At 35.8% G+C, this 24711-nt stretch overlaps 1 protein-coding gene across 1 annotated transcript in view; it reads left to right on the forward strand.

Annotated features, from left to right (window-relative positions):
- Positions 1-387: 387 nt before the first annotated feature.
- LOC148947572 (uncharacterized) overlaps positions 388-24711 on the forward strand; it is a 248227-nt gene continuing 223903 nt past the window's right edge. Inside the window, exon 1 of the mRNA XM_089096156.1 lies at positions 388-538. The gene's annotated coding sequence lies outside the window, so the exon portion shown is untranslated. The remainder of the gene's footprint in view (positions 539-24711) is intronic.

Here is a 24711-nt window from a genome sequence, read left to right on the forward strand (position 1 = left end):
CAACTCTTCCAAAGACCCTGACTACGGAAGTCAAGCTTTTACTGCGCCAGTTTGACGAGGTTGAGGCCAGGGCTTCATTTTCAAAACCTGTTCATGATTCTCGATAAATGATTCCGAAAATATAATTTTTTTCCTCAGCATCAAAAAAGCGTTCAATTCAGAAATCATTTTCAAAATGTTTCTAATTCAGGCAAAGTGTGTGCTTTGTAATTGTTTTCTAAAACCTGTAGCCAAATAATGAAAAAAATCCATTTAATTAATTACGACATATCTGACAGAGAGTGGTTTTGTTAATTAAAACAGCACTCTAAGAAATTTTTTTTACCGTCTCCTTTGGTCTATTGTTTCCAATATCTGTTATGTCACATGCTCATAAGGGTCGAAACTTTCTCCAGTTTGTAGCAAAGCTTCCCGTTGATAGTACTGGAGAAGTAGCGAACTATGGAGATTTATGTGTTGGACTTGGATTGAATATAAATACTATCTTGTAATAGTTTTGGAAGCTATTCTTAAGCCACTCGTTTTTATTTCACAAGAGGTAAGTTTAAAAGACATTTTAACAATTGTTCCACAAATAAACTTTTCTATATATTCCAATTAGTAAATGAAGCCCATGATGGTCTTCAGGGGGCGTCAATTCATGAAAATGTAGGATGGGAGATAAAATGTATTTTTCAAAATCTGGGGGCGGGGGATTTTTTATTTTGACGATTTTCTTGCAATGAAAATTTCAAAAAAGTTTGTTTTCTAAAACTAGGGGGAGTGACCTAGGGGGACAATTGCCCGATCTTCCTCCAACTAATAAGCGTGATTGTCTCCAAAATGCAGTTAACAGTGTTGTAATCATGGGTGTAGGGAGGGGGAGGGAGGGGGCAGCTGCCCCCCTAGACATTCAAATTTACATTAGATATGGCTAAAAAAGTAGATGGTTGGAAAAGCAGTTGATAAAAGGTAGACGGTGGAAAAAACTGGAAATAAACAAAAATTTATTCAAACAAATTTATTCAATTCGAACAAGAAGCAATCATCCATAATGTCTTGGAAAGATTTAGCTGTAATCCAATAAGGTTAACGGTGAAGCATATCGATGATTTATAATTTTTGGTGATTACTTATTAATTAGAATTTCATAAGCATGATAGAACTTGTTGGGAATATAAGTTTTTGCGAACTGCCACTATAACTTCAGCTCCCCCCCACCCTTCATCACAGAAGTGGTTACCCCATCCCCTAGGCAAGAAGCTACGTACGCCCATGCCGATATAACTTCATCTCCCCCTCCATCACACTATCGACTGCCCCCCCCCCCCCAGACAATATGCTGCCAATGTCCGTGGTTGTAATTAGAGTTTCTTTTAAATTACCCAGTTTTAGCTCCCTTCTTCGTCTTTGAAAAAAATTAATTTAAAAGCTTTCCCCAAAAAGGAAGTATAAAAAAACTACATTGAATCAAAGGCGAGTAGAGATAAAGTCAAATAATAATTCAAAATTAGAACAAACAGAAATCAGTATCGATGAATAAATGAGACCCAAAACGAACATGACTTACAATGAATAATATATTTCAAGCGATTAGAAATCTCCACAATTAGGAGTAGGGCTAATGCCTCTAAGCCCTTTATAGGGCAGAGTGTCATTCGCATTTCACAGAAAACAATTTTTTATTTTGAGCAGTGTGATATATTTTTCATAGTTGCAATGACCAGGACAACTAGAAAGAACTGTTAAAAAGTTGCTGACTGTTAATTATATAATGTTATCATTCGTTGAAGGTTGGGTAATTTTGGATTTTTTAACGTTATTAAAGAGAAAAAACATATTAAGTTTTTAGTAAAGCACAGATGACGCTCTGGCCTGTAGAAGCCTTAGGGGTGTTAGCTACAGTCCTATTTGTGGTTATATATTTCCGTTTTAAGTTTGGCTTAATTACTCTATGTAATACTGTTCGCTTCGGGTCACTGATAGTGACGTTATTTATTCACTGATATTGATTTTCTGGGAGATATCTGGGAGGGTATTTGCCTGTGGGAGGGTGTTACAAACTTGAATATACGCAAATATTTATCGACGATTTATTATAAGCATATCATTTTGCTGCATTTTGTTCTAATTTTTTGTTTAAAGAAATGAGTTAGAGTTCATTTATTAAAAAGAGTTGTTATCTAAAAAATAAGACTAAAAAAAGGACACCCGCAAATTGTGTGCCACTGCGCAGGGGACATTGGAGTTCGTATGACATGGATGGTTCGGGAGGTGTGCTTGTCCCCTATTTAGGGAGTATTGGGAATCGACTGGAAAATTTTCTGAGTAATTGTCAAAGTTTACGGAATTCAAGGAAAAAGCTTTTTTTTTGAGTTGATGTACCACTGCTTCTAGGTATTTGGAGACTACCTTTAGAGACTTAATCATCCAATTATCAACAGACCTAATTATCAAATTATGTAATTATTAGTAGAGTGCTAAGTTATACTTTGCTCACTCTATGTTCCTTCCTGTGTTGTTTGCTCACTCTACGTTCCTTCCCATGCTATTTGCCTAGATTATGTTCCTTCCTGTGCTATATGTGGGGATTATGTTCCATGGCACCTTTCCAGAGCATATACTTATGGATTTGCTTACTTTACGTTCCTTGGCACCTTTCCAGAGCATGTACTTATGGATTTGTATACTTTAAGTTCCTTCCTATACTATTCTAAGGGTTTATGTTCCTTCCTATGCTATTCTAAGGGTTTATGTTCCCTCCCATGCTATTCTAAGGGTTTCTGTTCCCTACTGTTATTTGAGGCAACATCCGTATTTTAGGGGTCCAATCAGAGACAGGGGAGGTTGCTCAATATACGGTAAGTTGATTGGTGATTGGTTATAAATAAAAGGACTGATTTTTTATTCGTCCTTGAGATTTTGTATAAAATGCTCATACTTTAAGATTAAATTTTCATAATGATTTACCATATCATGGATAACACACTAAATGTTATTGATATTGAAGTTATAGATATCTCAGTTTACGTTATCAATATAGTTTAGTAAACTTCCAAGTTTATTTCCAAATACAATTATTTTACAATTCCTCCAGTAAATTCGAATTTCAGGGTCATAACCCCCCTCCCCCCAACAATACAAACCCTACAATCTGATGAGTAGAGTCGCTAGAAAAAGTAAAGTACGCTCTTTTTTCTATTATAAAAATGCAATCCCTCCACCCCTGCTCTGTTTACGATCTTCATTTCTGAAAAATATTTAGTACCTTCACAACATTTCTGTCCCTCTTATAAAGAAGAGAGTTTCAGCCCTAAAAGCACCTGTGTCTAACCATGTGAGCAAGAGTGGTAATGTTCAAAAAACATATTGCATGCGTATTATCTGACATTATTATTACAACATGTTTAAAATGATTTGTAATGGTTTCATTGAAAAATAGATTATTTTTATAATCAAATTAAAATCAAGTAAAGCCTTTGACGTGCGATGCATAAGTGATGTTTGAACAATCTTGTCAATTTAAAATAGGGTCTAGCGTTATGGTATACTAAAAAATCGATATTAAAATCGTTAATTAAAGAATACTACACTAAACTCAGAATTGACTTTAGGGGATAATTTATATCATGGGAAGATGTTTTTGTAATCCCCTTCCCGCCCCCCAAACTCAAAATTTTCCAAAATTTTACTTTAGAACCTTTTTTAAATACTCCTAAAGCACTAAGACATAGAGCGACACAAACATCATAGTCAACTTTTGAGGACAGATTATGTAAGGGACGATGTTTTTGAAATCCCCCTTCACTCCAAACTCATAATTTTTGAAAATTTTACTTTAGAAGCTTTTTTAAATATTTATAAAGAACTAATAGATAGAGCGCTACAAACATCAGAATCAACTTTAGAGGGCAATTTATCTGTAAAAGAGCGGTTGTTATTTCCTTACTAAATTTTTCTTCTTTTTTAAGGAGGAGGTGGATTCATACAATTACTCTCCCCCGAAAAGAGACCAAGATGGAACGATACCAAATCGATGCAAGCTGCAAGACCTTCTATCATCAGATATGCTAGCTCCATTACAAGTTCTCTGGACCAGCCAGGACCCTCTCATTCCAGTGTCAGCTCTACACAAACCTCTATGCAACCTGGCAGAAAATTCAAGAGGGAATGGATGGCTTCTCATAATGCATCAGTCTTGTCTACTCAAGATTGTGAGGGCACCCCCCTTCATGCTTTGCCAGTTTATTCAGGCATACAAGTGCAGTCTGAATTTGGAAATGTAGGTATTTTACCTAATGTACTTTACGTTATTGCTATTACAAATAGTAGATTTTTAAACGAGTAGATTTGTAGGAAAAGGAATCTGGTCGCTATTTTGTATGGATGACTAGATTTATAGGAAAACAAGAGTCGATTTTTCTTTAATGAGCTATTAGGACAATTATTGAGTTGATTTTTTTTTACCATATTTTATTGCTATTAGTCAAACGTTGCGATGTGTGTGTTTGTGAACGTGTGTGTGCATACGTGCGTGTGTGTGTGTGTGTTTGTGTGTGTGTGTGAGTGTGTGCGCATGTGTGTGTGCGTGTGTGTGCGTGTGTGTGTGTGCGTGTGAGCGTGTGTGTGAACGTGTGTGCGCATACGTGTGTGTGTGTGTGTGTGTGAGAGTGTGCGCATGTGTGTGTATGCGTGTGCGCGTGTGTGAGCAAGTGTGTTTGATGCGTGTTCGTGTGTGTGCGTGCGTGTGTGCTATTAACAAAATTTGTAATTCATTATGCATTTGTTTTGTAAATAATGCTATAAGCAAAAATTTGTAATTTATTATGCATTTGTTTGATAAATACGAATCCAATTAAGAAAAAAAAACAAAAAAAAACAACATTAAATGAGCAGATTTGTAGGAAAAGGAATCTGATCGCTATTTTTTATGGATGACTAGATTTGTAGGAAAAAAAGAGTCAATTTATTTTTAATGAGCTATTAAGACAATTTATTGAGTTGATTTTTTTTTTACCATATTTTATTGCTATTAGTCAAACGTTGCGATGTGTGTGCGCGTGTGTGCGCATGTGTGTGTATGAATTTGTGTGCGCATACGTGTGTGTGTGTGTGTGTGTGTCTATTAACAAAATTTGTAATTTATTATGAATTTGTTTTGTAAATAATGCTATAAGCAAAAATTCGTAATTTATTATGCATTTGTTTGATAAATACGAATCCAATTAAGAAAAAAAACAACATTAAACGAGTAGATTTGTAGGAAAAGGAATCTGATTGCTATTTTTTATGGATGAATAGATTTGTAGGAAAAAAAGAGTCAATTTTTTTCTTAATGAGGTATTAAGACAATTATTGAGTTGATTTTCTTCTACCATATTTTATTGCTATTAGTCGAACGTTGCGATGTGTGTGCGCATGTTTGCGCATGTGTGTGTGAACGTGTGTGCGCATACGTGTGTGTGTGAGTGTGTGCGCATGTGTGTGTGCGTGTGTGTGTGTGTGCGTGTACGCATGTGTGCGCATACGTGTGTGTGTGTGCGTGAGTGTGTGCGCATGTGTGTGTGAGCGTGTGCGTGTGTGTTATTAACAAAATTTGTAATTTATTATGCATTTGTTTTGTAAATAATGCTATAAGCAAAAATTCGTAATTTATTATGCATTTGTTTGATAAATATGAATCCAATTAAAAAAAATTGTTTGATAAATCCAACTAAGAAAAAACTAGTGTGCTACAATTGTGATAAAATTTCCTCAAAGAAAAAAACCTCAATCCATTCATTTTCTAGTTTCAGGGGAAAGCTACGAAAACAACTGCCTTCCCTGGCCCAGGACTTCAAAGTATCATGGGTAATTGTCCCCTCTCGCCGGATGATGTTAGTAAAGGTACGTCATTTAATATCCCACTGGATTTTCAATCTACAACTGAAGAAATGGATAGCCTAATGAAAAGTGTTGGAACTAATTTTCCCGGCGAACCTTTTTGACGATAAATTTATTATTCGTTATTTGAATTCTGTGCAAACAAGCGCAAAAAATGATAATAGTTTCATGTCTCCAGAACTAAGTGAATTTTATTTGTTGGTATCTTCTTTTGGTCACATTCAAACACATTGGGTACATTTTAATCCTCCCAAGGAAAACCTGGTTGACGGGAGTGTCATTTTAACACACCCTGTAAATGTTCTTCATACCTACATCGACAGAATTCGAGCACTTATTGACATTCAGATTCAGAAATGGGGGGGGGGGGTCAAGGGGGGATTAAAGCATCGGTAAATCAAAAAGTTTATTTACAAAAGGGGACATCTGGGGACATTTTTTATTTTCATTTTTCAACCGGTAATCAAACTTTTTACCCAGGTCTAAATGAATTTGAGGGTAAATTTTTCAACTGGGTTAATAAATTAATATCAACTTTGGGCACGTTTAACGAAAGGGAAAGCGGGTCCACAATTTTATACATTCAACATATGGATCTGAATCTCAGTAGATTTAAAAAAAAAACTGTAGTTTAAGGGGGGTGGGTGGTAACAAAATAAAATGTCACCCAGATTTGTCGGCTACAGGAGGAGTTCAAAGTTTCAGTTTTGAAACAAGGCTGGAATGCTTTAAATATGCATTTTTAGCAACAGCCCATAAAAAATAAAAAAAATATTCAACAATAAAAAATCTCGACAGACTTGCGCGTAACGGTGGGGAAAATTTTCCTAAAGTAAATTTTGATTGTTTAGAGGGGAAGTATCCGGTGTATTTAAAAGAAATAACCATATTTGAAAATACAAACGAAAATCTTGGGTTGGCGGTGGTTGTTCTCCAGTATGACACTGAATTTGCAAATGGGGGAAAGAAACCGAATAAAAAAGGGATTCAGTTAGGACACCGTCGGTAGATAATGTTAAAAATTGGGTTTGGGTTATTTATGAGCCCCCCAAAGATGTAAATTCAGTTAGGACACCGTCGGTAGATACTGTTAAAAATTAGGTTTTGGTTATTTATGAACTTCCCAAATAGGTAAATTCCTAAGGTCATTTTTTCCCCATTATGGTAATAAGTTGAGTTTTTTCTCAAGGCGTGAAGGAAGGGGGTCGTCTCAATTGCCCCATGTGCCTTTCCCCATTCAGAACTGAACAAACATTCACGGATCAAATGAGATATTGCAAAATTCATGGCAATCAAAGAATAGAAATGCCAGCAGAAGGCAAAGATACTTTACAATTTAAAAACTTCCAAAATTCCCTGCTACAGGTTGAAAAAGTGTGTTTGGATTGTGAATCAAGACTGGTGGAGGTATCGGACCCATCAAGGCCAAATATAGGCAAGGAACACAAACTAGTTGCGTGTTCCTATGTGCATACCCGTCGCGATTCCAGCAATAAAATGCAGCTGGAAGAGTTTTTTTGGCTTGGGACGAGGAGGGTATCATGGAGATGTTATTGGTGTCTTTAATAAAAACAGCGAACGGTGCAATTTCACGATTGCGTCACACCAACTACCCAATGTCATTATTAGATAAGGAACAACTGGCACTAGAAAAGGGGACATTTTGTTGGGTTTGTAGGGGTGTTCTTGCCCCAAAAGACGCAGTCCAGGATCAAAATCATCTTATTGACCCCAATTCAACGGGAAAAAGTAACTTTCGGGGTTGGGCTCACAATTCATGTAATTTAAAAATTAAACAGCAACTCTTTCTTCCGGTTTTTATGCATAATTCTAACTACGATCTGAAGTATGTGCTATCAGCAATGGCACATCTTCAAAGAAATGGAACAGTGGATGATGCAAGGGTGATAGACAGCTTTTCCTACAAAATAATTCGTAAATCGTCGGAACAGTCGCTTTTTTGGAATTTATGTGGGAATATGTTGTAGATGCCGTTGAGTAAACAAATAAAATTCGCTTTTTGAATTTCTTCAGTTTTTTCCCCAAATCATTGAGCGAATTAATTCAAGTGCAGAAAAACGATGACGGCTGCAACGCTTTCCCCCTTCTCAAGCAACAATTTCCAAATGATTTATACGATTTGTTGACGGTCAAGGGCATCTATCCTTGTGATTATTATTGTTCCATGTTGAGATTGGCCGAGGTAACTATTCCATCGATCGAATTGTTTTACGACAGTCTACACGATCGTAGGTGCACCCCCGATGAATACAGTTTTGCTAAAAAAGTGTGGGCAGAGGGAGGATGTAAAAATGGGTTTGACTACTGCAAGCTGTATTTGTCGAGTGATGTGTTAACTCTGCTAGACATTATGTGTAAAAATACGGGCAAAATCTATTGGGAATTTAATCTTGATTTAGGATATTATTTTTCATCGCCATATCCTAAAATTCACATCCACATCCTAGAAATTAGCGGGGAAAAAATTGGGCTAATCACCGAAATTGATCAGCACCTGTTCATCAAGAGGTCAATTAGGGGTGGGTATGTTTTTCACGGAGATCGTATCTTGGAAACTGATCCAACTGGAGAAGACGGGGACAAAATTAGATGCAGTTTTTCTTCATATTAATTCTCTCTACCCCTCGGCCTTGTCCCAATAAGCGCTGCCTAGTCATGACTATAAATGAGTCAATGATCCTCAAGCTCCCCATTTCTACAACATTGATATTATTGAGAAGAATGGCCTGGTTGAATGGTTTTTTAAATTGATGGGGAGATACCAGTTCAGCTTCACGATTCAGTAAAGGATTTTGTTTTTCCGTGCATCAATAGACCTGTGACTAGGGACTCTTTGAGCCCCCGCAATAGGCGTTTAGTCGAGGTGGACGGATTGCATTGGTCACCTTCAAAACAAAAACTTATTGCTGACCTGCCGAAAAAAAATATTGTTGTACATCATGTGGCTTTAAAATGGATATACAACAACGTTTTCAACGTCACAAAGGTTCATAGAGCCCTCCAGTTTAGTCAAAAACCCTATCTGAAAACGTTTGTTGACACTTTTTTCAAGAAACGTTCTGAAGCACAGACGAAAGCCGAAAAAGACATTTATAAGCTCATTTTGAATTCGGCTTTTGGTAAAATGTGCGAGAGTGTTCGCAATAGGAATCGTTGTGACGTCGTGACCGATTCCAAACAATGTGCTCAAATTATTGCCGATCCAAATTACACTTACTTCACAATCATTGGCCCGGACATGGTACTATTGAATAGGAAAAAAAGAAGCATTTTCCTGAATAAAAATATTGCTGCAGGCAGTGCGATCTTGGAGATCTCTAAAAAACTCGTGTTAGAATTCTACTACAATGTGGCTAAGGTACAGTGGCCGGAGAAAGGGCAAGTAGAGGTCTGCTACGGGGACACAGATTCTCTACTGCTAAAAGTAAAAACCCCAAATCTACTTGATGATTTGGCGCACGGTGAAATTATCAGCTCATGGATGGACTACACCAATTAGAGTGGGCTTTACCCGGAGCTAGTGAAACGTTGGGCGCCAAATCAGCTTTTATTTTTTAAATCAGAAACGGGAAGCGACATGATTTCCCTTGGTATGTTTGTAAGTCTGAAGGTGTACTTTATACAGACACACGACGAGGAAATCAAGAAACGTTGCAAAAGAGTGCCCACGCGCTATGTGGATAACAATTTCGATTCGGACATCTATAGGAAGCGTATTGTTGAAAATACGATTCCACGAGCAAAATTGCTGGTAATTCGTTCCTTGAACTACAGGAACTTCACTGTAAATGTAGAAAAAATTGCCATGAGTACTATTTCCGACAATGTCTATGTTTTTCAAGACGGTGTAACTACCCTCCCCCTGCGGCACTATTTAACTTCCGACCGAGCCGAATGTGTTAACCATAGGGAAAGTCTCGGTTTGAATAAAGTCCAATAAATTTTTCCCAAAACCTTGGGGGGGGAGGGCTCGCGGAGGGGGGGAGGTGGCCTCATGGCCTGGGGGGGGGCGCCCGTCAGTGGGGGGGGCGCACCGCCACTACCAAAGTTATCTTTTTTACTTAGAGCAGATTTTTTTTTTGTAAATATACATTTTGCTTTGAAAAAAAGTATATTTTTCATTAAATGTTGTATTTATAAATAAAGTATATTTATTAAAGTGCTTTTTTCTAGTGCATTTTTTTTATTATAAATTTAAAAAGTGTATTTTTCTTTGTTATCTGTAAAGTGCTGTTTATAATACAAGAAATACGATTCTTTATTGATTTTGTTCTTCTCATTATTATTCTTGAACGGACTAGTAATAGGGAAATTATTATGTCATTAGACAACTATAGTCTACAGTTAGTTGTCCAGGTGAACTGCTGAAGGGAGCTTGTATCAATTTAAAACAACATTTAGATCGTTTCTGTGTGGGCCGTCAATGTCGGGCAAAATATACACTCTTAACTAAAATAATTAAAAATTGCGATAAATGTTTGTGGAAAAGCCGAAAAAAATCTACTATTGTTACAGTATTTGGCAGGAGTCATGCGATAAAATAAAAGCAATTGCCACAACAGGATTGGTGCAGATACAATTCATACAGGGACTTGATGTTTTCAACATTATTGAATCAAACTCTTGGCTGATTATTGACGATCTGGCTGAATCTATTGAACAATGGTCCCAGGAAATGCTACAATTGTTCACCGTTCGCTCTCATGATGATCAGATTTCCGTTATTCTGATTCTACACTATCTCTTTCATCAGAGCAAATGTATGCGAACACTTGCATTGAACTGCACCTACTATATCATCTACAGAATTGTTCGTGATTCTAGCTCGCTAATAACTCTCAATAAACAAATATATCCAGGCGCCCCCAAATTTCTGTTCTCAGCGTACAATCAGGCACCTAATAAACCCTACGGCTATATCCCATTAGATCTGAATCAAAATATAACCGAGGATTTCCGTGTAGTCACAGATATATTTGACAATGAAATTACAGTACATCTCCCTGTGAACTGTAAAAAGACCTTAGTCGCTATCATGACACTGAAGAAACTACATGAAAATAGACATTTATTTTCAGTTCTAAGTGCTTCAAAACCCCAACTTAGGAAAGCCTTACTCATACATGTTATTGATAGTGATTTCATTAATCTAAAATCTGAGCTTTTTTTATATTTGATCGAGGGAAATGTCCAATTGCCAGAAGTAGTTAAGCAACAGGCAAAGCAACATCTTTCCATTGTACGTACATTGGCCTCTAAAAACAAAGAAAAGAATTTTAAAAGGAAACGACTTCTTCTGGCAGGCGGTAGCTTTTTCACACTTTTACTGCTGATAATTGCAGCACTTGTAAACAGTTTTCCCTATATGGTTAAACCTTATAAATTGACTCACATAGAATTCGCTCTCTCACCCGTGGACCACTTTGAGGACAATCTGAGTAAATTCAGTGACAAAAAAAATATTGAGGATGATGAAAGACTGCTTTTACTTCAAGATGCACTTCGCCGAGTGGACAAACATAAGCCCTATCGTGCGAAGGCCAGTGGTATTGATCACAAAAAAGAATCATCTCCTCAGGATTCTGCTGCTGCTGAAACACAATTAAAGAAGGAGGAATTGGATTCAATTGTATCGAAAATTGGAAATCTAATGCCCCAGTCATACCGTGAACAAAGTAAACGACTCAAAAATTATCTCATGGAAAGTAGTCAAGATCATATTCAATTTGATAGCAGTGGGAAAGAGATTATAATTCAAGGCAAGAGCTATAATCTACTTGATTTAATCTATGATATGGTTACAAATCGTAAAGGACTATTATCATTTGACGCTCATCTACACAACTTTCTAAATACATTAAACTTCCCCAAAACCCTTATTAGCAATAGGTAAATTCTAAAAAAATAAAATGAACATGCATCAACAACACAATTAAAATATGAACATGAAGAAGAGGAAGAAGATTTTAAATCAATTTTGGAAAATACTAACACACCCAGTGAAAACTTGACAATAAGGAGGAGCAGAAGCAGATCACTGATGGCTAGACAAACTTGAAGACGTATCAAGTCAACGTCACCACAACCACCACCAACCACAAGTATACCAAAGGGTAGTGGACGTTGCACTACACGCTTACATTCAAAATAGTTGAAGTTCTGAAACGTGTTTACGAAAATATTGGTTAGTGGGGGGTTTAAGTTCCCCCACCACTCTTTCCAAAGTCACTGGTGTTCACGCTAAAAGTGTACAAGACTATCTTCAAAATGAATCAAGATACACTCTGCATAGAAATCACAGACTTCGTGCTAATCATTATCGAAAAACTAAAGCATTTTTCCCATTGCATATAATGCAAGCAGATCTCCTAACTCTAGATGAGATTCAAAGACGTCACAATACACCGTACAAGTACATTCTACTTGCAATCAGTGTTTTTGTCGCTATGCATATGCCATTCCATTGCGCTCGAAGAGAGGTGTTGATGTTGCTCTGGCCGTTGAAAGTATTCTCGAACAGGATGCGTATAAAAAAAATTCAAACGGATCGTGGTAGTGAATTTGTTAATCCCCATGTTGCAAAAGTACTAGCAAAATATAATACACTGCTCTATCTTGGTCATAGCGCTATAAAGGCTTCATTGGCCGAACGATTGATAAGAACTATTCGACTTTTAATTTCAAGATATTGTACATTGAAAAATGCATCTGCTTTTATTCATGATTTAAATAAAATCATGTTGATTTATAATCAACGACCTCATCGATCATTGTCCAATTCAACCCCAAAGGAAGTTCATCATTCTGATCATGATACAATTGACACCTTTCTTAAACAATATTCCAATGAAACGAGTGTCAAGAAGAAAAACTTTAACGTTGGTGATACTGTTCGAATTAATAGAACAGCTAATGTTTTTGAAAAGGGTAATTACTTGTGTTCCACAGAACTTTTTAAAGTGGCAGAAATCCTAGACACTAAACCCATAACTTATCGTTTGCGTGATACCAAAGATGAAGAAATTATCGGCGGGTTTTATGACTATGAACTACAAAAAGTCAAAAATAATAGTGAAATCTATCAAATTGAAAAGATATTAAAGACTCGTACTCACAGGGGTAGGAAACAGTTACTTGTTCGGTGGCAAAGATACAAATCTGATTTTGATTCTTGGATCGGTGTTGAACATACTGACACTGCCCAATGATTTCTATGTAACTTTTATGTCCAACGTTTCCGATCCTATCTACAACGATTTGAATAAGACAAGTGATTTTTGGACGAAACTCTCCCCCGCTATCAAATTTGATGGCGCGTATGAAGTGGCTTTTGTCGATTGTATTCTCAAAAATACCTATGACATCCTGAGAAAGGATCGTGTTTATGATATAAAAGTTATACCATTCGATTGGTCACTCTTTGTCGAATATGAATGGGTTGAAGCACTTAAATCTAGCGAATATCCACATGTTAAATTGAAATTAATTGAATATGATGATATGAGAGATTTGTGTCGTACAATCAATAGAAAAATCTCATATCGTAGGAATGGTACGTTCCATTTTAATTATTCAATGGAACACAATAGGATATAAATTACCTCACCTGTCGACACTGAAATAATTATTCTCAATGATAATCTGAGAGACGTTCTTGGCTTTAAACAGAATATGATCAATGGAAAAAATGCTGGCACCTTTTACGGGATGGATTAAGTTATTTTTGCTGATTATCCACCTGGTTTTGCCTCGGACTCTTGCATATTTCTCTATGCATATTGCATATTGTGGAAACATCGAGAGTTGGTAATTCAAATGTCCCCCTCCTACGTGTTCTTGAACGAAAAACAACCCATGAACATATTCATCACTATAATATAAAGCATCTTCAGTATGTTCCTGTAAACACTTCATATTTGGAACTCTTTCAGTTAACACTAAGAAGTAAATTGGGTGATCCTCTAGCAATAACAAAAGGTTTAGCAATGATTACATGTCATTTTCGACCCATTGTCGACGTCGCCAACACCACCTAAAATAAACAATAGAAGAATTCCATTTGTCTTTCCCGATATCGATTGCTATGTTGGTGCTCTGAGTCCAAGTCAAATAGGCAATGGATTGGACTACTACAAGGGGCGTACTGCAATGTCTGGCTATGGTCTTGGTAGCTGGTTTGCTAGGGTATATCGTTCTGCACTACCCCTTGCCAGAAAATATCTTGTACCTGCTGCATCAAATTTTGCTGCCTCAACACTACAGGACTGGGGGTCGGGCAAGAATTTCATGGAGAGTGTTAAGGAAAATATTAGATCTTCAGCAAGAGCCGTTGATGAGCAATGAAAATCTCGGCAAAATGGGGAGGGATTGAAAAGGATGCGTGCGCCTCATTCACTCATCAGTCTCTACCCAGGCGGGAAGCGAAGGACATCAATAAGGACTTTGAGGAATAAAACAAGGAAGACCAATAAGCAGAGGAAGAAAAAGAAAAAGATTGTTAGAACAAAGAAGAATTTCTTCTCTTAAGATGACTTATCTCCCCCACAAGGAATCATATCCATCAATCACTTCCTCATTAAATCTATTCAATGCTGAAAATGTTGATGTCAGTGTCAAGTATGGTTATTATGAACAATTTCATCCCCAACAACCCATCTCGGAAAATATTCACTTTCAAATATTTTCCAATGAAGACTATTTAATTTATTCTTCATTAACATTTATTTATTGAAATTTTGCGATGAAGAAAATGTCAGATAATACAACGCCAAGTGTCGCCGACGATCTCTCTTACGTAAACTCTATTCTACACAACCTGTTCAAACAAATTAATGAATTTATTAATGGAACATTTGTGAGCACTAGCAATAATTTATCCAACTATGCAAGCTACATACAATTTATGATGATGACACCAAAGGCATACAAGGAGTTGAGAGGACAATCATTGGGCTATGAATATCGATCAGGTGTTGATACTGACGGTGAGTTGACTACTGCAGTGAGCCAGGAGTATCATCTGGTTGGAAAATTAAATCATGAGATATTCAACATATCTCAATGGTTACCCCCAAATGTCAAGATTGACATAAAGTTGCAACTGGCCCCATCGAATTTCATTTTGAGAATAAAACTTCCTGCAGCATCCGATGCAAATGTCATTATCACATCGGCAATTCTCCATGTTCGAAAACAACAGGTTATGAGCTCTGTTGCATTGGCAGTGGAAAGGCTAAGAGCCAATAGCAACAACATTAAACTTCCTGTCCCCCATACAATCACCAATCAACGTCACATTGCCGCCGGTTCTGGTAGCTATACCGATTCATAATTTATCAATGGGGAAATCCCATCAAAATTGGCTTTGGCCTTTGTGAAGAGTGGCAGTGCCGTTGGATCCTGGACTGAATCCCCCCATGATTTTAATTTTTTCGGTCTATCTAGCCTTGGGTGCAAAGTGAATGATATTCCACTGTAAACTCTATCATTTGACGAAAAATCCTATAGAACTCTATACGAGTTGACCATGAAATCCCTAGTTCATGACTCCCAACTATTTGAAAATGGAATAATTGATTCAATGTTTTCAGAAAATCATGGTGTAATTGTTTTGGACTTGTCGGTTACTCAGGATATGAACATAGTACGAACAGGGAATGTACGCTTAGAGTGCACATTTGCCAATGCTTTGACTGAGAGTATCATGCTAATGTCACTGAGTCAATTTGAAACCTATTGGGAGATCACACCCGACGGCAGTGTTCTACTAGACCTAGCACCATGAACACAAACCAAATAATCAACGTATTTAGTATGGATCCAAACATGTCCCAGTACAAGTCCTATTGCATGCCATCGGAATTCCTTGAAAAAAATTCCAAGTGTTAATAATACCCTAATCATTGTTAATATCAGTCCATCGGCTTTGAAGACTGGCCATTGGCTATGCATCTTTCAAAGAGCGAAGAATATTGATTTTCTTGATCCTCTTAGCCTATCGTTTAAATTCTACATTCCATACACCAGCAAGTTTATTGAAAGCAGTGGGAAAACCAATATTCAAAATCAATCAAGAGTACAGGATTTAACGACTAAGACATGCGGCTTTCATGCACTACTCTTTGTCATGTTCAGATGTCGTGGCTATACCTAAAAGCAGTTTCTCGACATTTACCTTAACTTACCTCGATTGAGCGACTTTCTATTGGAAAATATACTTACAAGCGTGTTTAATATTGATTTTAGTGCCCCATGAATAAAATGTTCTAAAAATGTATGTGAAATTGCTTATTAATAAATGAAAAATGTATATAAATGGTAAAAACGACTTTGCTACTATTTAGATTTCATCTTCCGCTAGGTATAGGTATTTGTCAATAATAACTAATGTAGGTGTATCATCTGACTTCAGGGTATACTGATCCTGATGTGCTGCAATGTCAGGGTCGCTTTTTCTACAATAGAGTGTAACTTCACTCTTGTCATATCTCTTTGTATAGTCAATGATACTATTCTCATTCATTCTATAGAACTCACATGTTTCAATTTGCTTATTTGAAGTAATGTCACAAATAGTGTCCTCAAGTGGCGAATCACATTCCGTCACAGCCAAATAAAAACCAGTGGGCTTATAATCATAGTAGTCATTCTCTTCACAACGATGACGTAGAAACCATATTCTTTTTTTGTTCCAATAGTTGAATCGCTGACCTGGCTCCTCCTCCCAGAATAATCTAAAACCACGACGATACCAATCTCGTAGCAATAAACTAAAATCACGCTTAGGATTCTTTCCAATCATACCGGGATATGTATTCTCCCACTGATTACATTTATCATAGTGGCAATTGGAGCATAGGTGCCCTCTAGGATGAGAGTCACCCACCTCTTCAAGACAGGAATTACGACCTTTAATTTGTACAGCATATCCTCTATTCAACTTACACGGGGTGCATAATCTAAACTTTTCATCTTACTCGTCAATCATTTTGTAATTCTCACATGATGACCAGCTGCCCAGTGTCTACATACATAGTGGGCATGTATGGAACATTTTTTTTATGTGTTGACACTCTCACTGCCACAATGAAACTGAGGTAGCAACAACAACAAATAGGCTAAGATAGAGAGAGAGAGAGAGAGAGGAGTAAATACCTCCGCTGTCTCTGATTAGCCCCTAAAAAATAGGTGTTGCCTCAAAAACCAGTCAGGTTGAAAAACATGGAGTTGAAACAAAGTTGTGTGGGGAATCCCCGTTCGTACTGCTCACTTTTTTGCAATGTGTAGGAACCAGTGGGGAATCCCCGCTCGTTTGGAAAGGTACCAACGAAAGGCAAGCAAATACCATGTAGTTTCAAAACGTGCTTGGCCACTTTATAGGTAAAGGATTGGTCGCTTTTTGCAATGTGTAGGAGCCAGTGGGGAATCCCCGCTCGTTTGGAAAGGTACCAAGGAAAGGCAAGCAAATAGCATGTAGTTTCAAAATGTGTTTTTAATCACGTGTAGAGGTCCCATAGAATAGCATTGGAAGGAACAAAGCACCAAAGAATAGCATAGGAGGGAAAATAAACCCTTAGAATAGAATAGGAAGGAACATAAACCCCTGTAATAGTATAGGATGGAATATAAACTCTTATAATAGCATAGGAAGGAACATAATCCACCCAAATCCATATGTACATGCACTTAAAAGGTGCCATGGACCGTAATCCCCCCCAAATAGCACAGGAAGAAACATAGTCGCCTAGAATAGCATGAAAAGTTTCCAAGGAACGTAGAGTGAGCAAATAACACAGGAAGGAACATAGAGTGAGCAAAGCATAAGTTAGCACTCTACTATTATCTATTATCAAATTAATAAGACCTAATTATCGCGGAAGGAAGTTTTGTAGAGAAAGGTGTGGAGGCGCGGAAGACAGTAGTTTAAATTTGATGAGTGTTATTGTTTTTATTCCCCCTCCAATTACTCTGGACCCTTTAGGGGAGCACTAGAACTTTCAATTTCAAACCGAGAAAGCCCCCTTCGAATTTTCTAAAATTCCTTCTTCCATACAAAGTGGCCTGATAAAAAAAAAGAAGAAAAATTAAACAGTTTGTTGTAACGAACTGTAACTAAGGAGCGACGAGGCTCATTAGTAATCGAAACTCTAAAAAGCGAAATCTTGATATCAATAGATATATCAAAAGAATTGGCTTTTTATGCTGATTCCATATATATAATATAAATTGAGTTTAGTGTTACTCAACAAAAGCTACGAACCTGAGAACATTTGCTTGATTTTCAAAGAAGGAGGAAACACCCATTAAAAGTCAAGTAATCTTAATGAAAATCCCACTGTCAGATCCAGCGTATTTCAGAACCAACCTGTAGAGGTTTCAAGCTCCATTTTTGTTCCAGGGGTGATCGTATCGATTCAATGTTCCACTAATATCAGGGTAGAGCTCATCCAGATGGAATGGGCTCTAAAAAAATTATCTTACTTTATCTTTATCGACTCAATTTTATTTATGGAGATGTTAAGGGTAATTTTTCGGGGTAAATTTCCACTGGGATTAAATATTTTACAGGATCCTTCCGAGGGGGTAATTTTTCAGTGGAAGGGGAGACGGGTTTCTGGTTAAAAAAACGATCATAAATTAAAGAAAACAAAAAATCTTTTTTAACTGAAAGTAAGGAGCAACATTAAAACTTAAAATTAACAGAAATTGTTACATATATGAGGGAGGTTGCCTCCTCCTAAATACCTTGTTCTTTAAGCTAAAATTTGACTTTTTGTCGCAATTCTTTAAGAACGACTCCTGAAACACAAAGGTCGTTTAATTAGATCAATAAGAAGTTTATTTAAAATTACCAAAAAACTTTAGCGTGTAGAGCGAGGTATTTAGGAGGGGGCAACCCCCTCCCTTAAAATACGTAATAATTTCTGTCCATTTTAAGTTTTAATGCCGTTCCTTACTTTCAGTTGAAAACCCTTTTTTTTAAATTTAATAATACATCAAAGCCATATCGCTCATTACTGTTGCGTTACCTGTGATATTATAATTTATATTGACGAAAGTTTAATTTCATCCCTGTTTAATTAAAGCATCATAATGACAAAATTCTAATTTCGTTACCTTCAGAATGTTTCTATTTATTGGATGCTCAGAGGTACTTCCAATTTAATTGTTTACAAAACTCAAACAATAAAACACAAACAAGTTTTAATTAAATATAAATAATTATATAAAAGTTGTTCCTTTACTATTCGATTTACTATAATACAACTTGAATACAACGATTTTTTTCGTTATAATTAAAAAAGGGAAAACTGTTAGGCCTAGTTTACTTCAGAAATTAGATTTCATTTGCTAATATAATGTTACTTTTGCAATATCAATATATTTCAGGCTCCTAGGCCTGATTACAGGCCTAGGAGCCTTTGGGGGATTAGCACAATGTATTTTCTTGTAAGATTAATTGATTATGAATAAATCTTATCTTATCTATCTATCTATTTTGATTTCTGAAAAACAAAAACAAAATAATAATCCATGTTGATATGAATTAAGAATTTTAGTTCTGTTACCGTATAAAACACGTAAAGTTAGGCTACCTCTTGGGAGGTAAAGCTGTATAAGTAGTGCCTACATCATCGAACAAGAGGGGAATCAAAATATTTTACCAGAAGGGGAAGGGACTAATCAATTGCATTTTGGGCTCCTTGTCTGTTTTGAACAAATTTCCTCACCCCTCTGGCAGTGTATGATGGGACATTTGAAAGTAGTAAGCGCCCAATGCATTGAAAATTTACATTGAATTACACGTTGATATGTGTGTATATTTTCAAGTAATTGGGTTACCAGGGTCATTTGCCTATTACAATGAACTCTACATGGGTTGGCAGACGGGTTTTCTATTATGACATTCATTTTTGGAGGCCAAACTCATGGATACATGTTTATTTATTTTTTTTTTTAAACTGGTATTTTTTCAATGAAGCCCATAACACTTTGCAGAAACCTGTGAATGTAGGACTGAAGGTCCATTCGTACTATATCTGAATCCAATTACTAATCAAGTTAGTGTGACCGCCATTTTTTGATCTGGTTAGGTGGATATAATCTGGTTTGGTTCGTTATTGCGTGAGGATTACTCAATTTACATCTTAGTGTTAACTGGGCGATGACTTAGTCTAATTGCGTAGGTACTAAAGGAATATTTGAAGGCGGAGAAAAAAAAGGGTAATTAGTGATTGGATAATTTTAAAAAGAAATGACTGAAAAGTGTTTTGGAGGAGATGGGATGATTGTGTACTGTATAATACACAAGTGGTGATTTGCACAGTGTTGTCAATTTTAAATAGTTTAGAAATAAAAAAAATTAACAAGAAATGGCTGAAAAGTGTTTTGAGGGAGTTGAGTTGCACGATGGTTGACTTGCACGAGGGTTCAGTTACATGCTGATTCAGTTACACGGGGATTAGTTAATTGGGGTCGAGTTGCACGAGGATTCAGTAGCATGGAGGTTCAGTTGTACGGGGTTTCCGTTATACAGGGGTTCAGTTACAGGGGGTCGGTGGTCGTTATAATACACAACTTCCATTTGAACAGTGTTGTGAGGTCCCCTACCACAACCCCAAAGGGCTCCGATCCCCCCAACGCAACCCATGTATTAGCGAAGTTACTCTGTGGTCGTTATAATACACAAGTTCCATTTGAACAGTGTTGTGAGGTCCATTACCACAACCCCAAAGGGCTCCGATCCCCCCACCCCAACCCCGAGGGAAACCCCCGGTCCTCAAAGGTTCTCTGGGCTCCCAAAGGGCACCCGGCAAACCCCATACATCTTTGAAGTTTTATTGATAGAATGGTTATTCAAACTGTTTAAAGTTCCAAATCGAAACTACATTATATACTAAAGAAACTGAATATATTAACATCTAAAACAAGAATTTTTATGTAATGATTTCTTCAAATAATAACAAGAGGATTTGTCTTTACACTGGTCACAGTGTGGAATGTGTTACTAAAATTTCGTTTAAAGAAATTAAACACCATTCTTATCAGATTCAAACGCTTGATACCCACAAGCGTATGCGGTAATGGTTAATTATTACGAAAATCATACGGGAGAGGAATCTATATCTTGGGGATTAAAAGAAATTAAACTTCTTCCTATCAGATTCAAACGCTTAATAGCCCAAGCTTATGCGACTCAAATTTCTCTTTAGAGTGCTAAAGTGTATCTGTTGAAATAATTTAGCTCCAGTTTCAGAATTCCTATCAAGTCGAACAGTAAAGCAAAAACAAAAAAAACCCTAATTTTAAACAGTTTTTGGGAAACAAGGTAAAAGTAAAGTGCAACTTGTATAAATGAAACCTAAAACGAACAAAAACTATAATAATTAACCAAGTCAATCTCAAAACGACCAGAAATTAACATAAGTTGGGCGCAAAACCCCATATGCCTTCCCAAGAAACGAACAAAATTTGCACTTTACTGAAAAAATACAAATGGTTTTACTTTTACACCTTTAATAATTCAAATGATATTAACATTTTGATTACTAAATATCAGTATATGTATATTAAACGGACAATGCACATTCACTTGTATTTTTCAGTAAAGTGCAAATTTTGTTCTGGCCTTGGGAAGGCATATGGATTTTCACGCCCCAACTTATTGACTTTTTGGGGGGTGTTTCCCCCTTTTACGAAAATTATGCCCCCCGGTTTTCAAAACCCCTTTTTCTTCTGAGGCTTGGAGCATTTGGTGGGTAGATATTAAACGTAATAATAAACAAAAAATTAGCATGTCACAGCAACTGGTTTTGGGCCATATTCTGTAATAACACAAGGTTAAAATTAGCCCCTGATTTGTATTAACATCTTCATCTAGGACCAATTTAAGCCTGGTGCTATAAACGATCGTAAACGGCCGAAAATGCTCGTTTTGAGTTTTGCTCGATTATTTATTGTAATTTCTTTTCAGTTTGGGTTTCATTTATTTATAGATGCTGATTAGTGGTAGTTTCACGTTTGGTAGATTATTTGATTTTATTTTTGCTCAATTTTTGTTTAATGTAATTCTTTACCTTTCTTTGAAAAACTTATTTTGTAGAAAAAGTCAATATAAAAGGGTTATTCAAATTCTTCCTTGAGTAGCTACCACTGTGAGGGATCTAAGCCATTTTTGGCCCTTGATGCAATAGGCAATGGGATATTATAGTGAACATAGCTATAAATTTAATGACATAAAATATCAAGATGTGAAATGCATTAAGAACCTTATTCGGCATTGGGCCAGGTTTATAGACTGCCTATAGACGGTCCGTAATTTAAGCTACTAAAAGTCTAAAACTATAGAGTCGTGTTTTTAAAAAATCGTTGCTTCACGAAAAGGCCAGGGAAGATTTGGTTTTTTTGTAATATTCAAGAACTTACTTTTAATTTCAGTTGAGTTTGTGAAAATTTAACCTTGGCCTTTTCTATTTATTTCAGCATCATTGTGTTTTAACTCCATATGTGGTTATGAAGTTTTCCTAAGACTATGTATTAATAACAAAAATGAGTAAAAAAAAATAGTTTCGCAATTGAAAATTAAATTATGTTTTGGATGCCAATTTGACCAAATTAAGAGATGTATTGTTTAATTAAAATAGGAAGCTTTTTTAAAAGTATAAAACGCTTTAATTTAGAGAGTATCATACTAAAAATATGCTTGGGCCAGGCTTAAAGACTGCCTATAGACGGTCCGTAATTTAAGCTACTAAAAGTCTAAAACTTTAGAGTCGTTTATTGAACAATTCGTTGCTTCACGAAAAGGCAAGGGAAGATTTAGTTTTCTTGTAATCTTCAAGAACTTAATTTTGATTTCAGTTGAGTCTTTAAAAATTTAACCTTGGCCTTTTCTATTTATTTCAGCATCGTTGTACTTTTACTCTATATGTGGCTATGGAGTTTTCCTAATACTAAGTATTAATAACAAAAAAATGAGTAAAAAATAGTTTTGCAATTGAAAATTAAATTTTGTTTTGGAGGCCAATTTGACCAAATTAAGAGACGTATTGTTTAATTAAAATAGGAAGCTTTTTTAAAAGCATAAAACGATTTAATTTAGAGAGTATCATATTAAAAATAAGCTTGGGCCAGGTTTATAGACTGCCTTGAGACGGTCCGTAATTTAAGTTACTAAAAGTCTAAACCTACAGAGTCGTGTTTTTAACAATAAGTTGGTTGAAGAAAAGTGCAGGAACTAGTTTGGTTTCTTTTTATATTAAATAAATTAATTTTTATTTAATTTGATTTTGTGAAAATTTAACCTTTGCCTTTTCTATTTATTTCAGCATCATTGTGTTTTAACTCTATATGTGGTTATGAAGTTTTCCTAAGACTATGTATTAATAAAAAAAAATGAGTAAAAAATAGTTTCGCAATTGAAAATTAAATTTTGTTTTGGAGGCCAATTTGACCAAATTAAGAGACGTATTGTTTAATTAAAATAGGAAGTTTTTTTAAAAGCATAAAACGCTTTAATTTAGAGAGTATCATATTAAAAATATGCTTGGTTTAGCCTCCATCTAGGACTTCCGCTCTTTTCTTTATGTGTTTAAGTAGCTTGAAATTTAGGTCTTTAAGCTTGCAAGCTACCTACTGAGAAAACGGAAAATAATTTTATTTTAGGAAGTTGTTGATCAAACCCCCAGCAAAAGCGAGCAAAGTTGGATGTCACCCCTGACAGCAATGTGAGTCATAGCAAAATACACCATGGAAATACCCCCTTGCACATTTTTGAAGATTCGAGTGTTACAAGAAAACAGATAAGGATGCTTATAAAAACACAAGAAAAAGATAGACATTCACTTTTATTTAAAGGAAGAGATGTGAGACGCTATGCTCAGTTAAACAATGCAAGGAAGCATCTTATAGTGTTGTTATGCTAAATTTCCAATTGGTCTGTGAATGTTCGTTTCTAAAAGCAGTATTTTTTTTATTTCAAATAAAATTCGTTGGCTTTTTTAATACTCCCATTACTCAAAGGGTCCAGATATTCTTAGAATATAGTTTATATCCTAGCCCCCTGTGATATAACCTATTCATCACTTGAAACACCCATATCTGAGGTAGTCACGGCTATTTTTTTTTATCAAGGAATTATCTGAATGCATTGAAGGTATAGTATGAACGGCTTGCAAAAACACGAAAGTACTACTACTAGTAACAACTCACTGCACTACAAAACCATTTATTTCATTGAAATGCAAGAGTTTGAATATTTCAGAAGTGTTCTGTCGTGGTTTACCTTGTCACAGAATGGTTTACCATGTCACAGTTACATTCTCTTGATTTTTCAAAGTTCATTTTGAATTTCTTTCGTTGAAATGCAAGAGTTGGAATATTTCAGTAGTGTTTTCTTGCGATTTACCTTGTCACAGTTACATTCTCGTAATTTTTTAAAGTTTATTTTGAATTTCTATCATTGAAATGCTAGAGTTGGAATATTTCGGTAGCGAATTTATGGAAATCCAGGGAAGAATTTTTTTTTTGAAACGCTTGTTTATTTTGAATTTCTATCATATTGGTTTAATGGAGTTCTTTACTTTTCTTTGAAAAACTTATTTTGTGGAAAAAGTGTTTTTTTTATTTTTCTAATTAAGAAACTGAATTACAAAATCAAAATTTAATTGCATTTACTACTTTTCATTTAAACTAATGTAGTTTCTATAAAAAATTTGAAATTATTTCGTTTAAACTATTGCAGTTTCTATAAAAATTTCTGAATTACAAAATCAAATTAAATTGCATTTACTCCTTTTCGTTTAAACTAATGTGGTTTCTATAAGAAAT

This window comes from Artemia sp. Qi Xiang Cuo, chromosome 10 (assembly GCF_049724085.1).
Source record: "Artemia sp. Qi Xiang Cuo chromosome 10, ASM4972408v1, whole genome shotgun sequence".
Classification (NCBI taxonomy): domain Eukaryota; kingdom Metazoa; phylum Arthropoda; class Branchiopoda; order Anostraca; family Artemiidae; genus Artemia; species Artemia sp. Qi Xiang Cuo.